A 1,124-nucleotide genomic window follows, 5' to 3' on the forward strand; every position below is an offset into this window, starting at 1 on the left:
AAGCATTGGCAGATTCTTCGAATGAATTTATTATGCCCAAATCTGACACAGATTATACTGATGTTGCTCCATTTCAGGCACTGTTTGGCTAATGAGTTAGTATCAGCTGCCATCATCCTTAGGTGAGCATTTGGACTTTACTGTTACTCTTGTCAGGCATGGGCTGAGGTCCATGGTGGGGTGTGGTGAGACAGCTCACCATCCTGGAAAATCTGGCTCCATCCCACACTACTCCTTCATGTCTGGTCCCTAGGACTCAGCTCCCTTGTGATGGGGAGGGGTAGATTTTTGGGGTCCCTCCCTGGACATTCCAAGGAGTTGGTTCCAATTGTTTCGGATGCCTAGGGTAAGAAGAGTAAGAGACCAGGACTCCATCTTGGCTCTAGAGATTGGGACCTCACTGATGGAATTCCTCTCCCATTTTGGTAACTTACAAGTGATGAACTTTGCATATTAGAATTGAGAGATTTCCACACCTGCCTGGGACTTCAACATATCCACTGCCTACTCTCTGTCAGGGAATATGTCAAAGGACAAGAGGAGAGAAGTCAGAAGCAGTCCCTGTTTGCTCTGGGTTGCATCCCTTCCTCCCCACCCCTCCTGGGTCTACTCTACCTGGCTTCACACCACTCCCAACCATCCTTAGCTGGAAAAGCCACGCACTAGAAGACCTTGCCAAGCCCCCAGTTAGAAGCCATAGGAGGCTAGCCTCCCCATCCTATTTTCCTCAGCAAGGCCAGGGCCCTGCAAGAGCTGGGAAAAGCCGTCTTATCCCTCCCCTTTGGCCCCCAGATGATGCTAACTCTTGAAAAATCCAGGTGGATCTTCTGATGGACAGTGCTTGAGACTGGTCTATCCAGGCATCCACAAACAGAATGTCTACCCAGCAGGAGGGCCACCTGCTGTTCAGGGAACAATACTTCCCAAGCTTTGCAGAGAAAGTCTGACTGAACTTCACCCATTTTCCAGTTTTTTCATTATTTTCTCACTCAGCCTTCTCTCTCCCACCCTCCTTCCAGATGGCTAGGCCCTACAAGGGGGTTTCTGGGACCAAGAATATGGAAGATGTGTCCACACGGCTTGGTTTCCCTGAGTGACCCCTTCACTGCCATGGCCTCATTCCC

Source organism: Lipotes vexillifer, unplaced genomic scaffold (assembly GCF_000442215.2).
Source record: "Lipotes vexillifer unplaced genomic scaffold, Lipotes_vexillifer_v1.1 scaffold217, whole genome shotgun sequence".
NCBI lineage: Eukaryota > Metazoa > Chordata > Mammalia > Artiodactyla > Lipotidae > Lipotes > Lipotes vexillifer.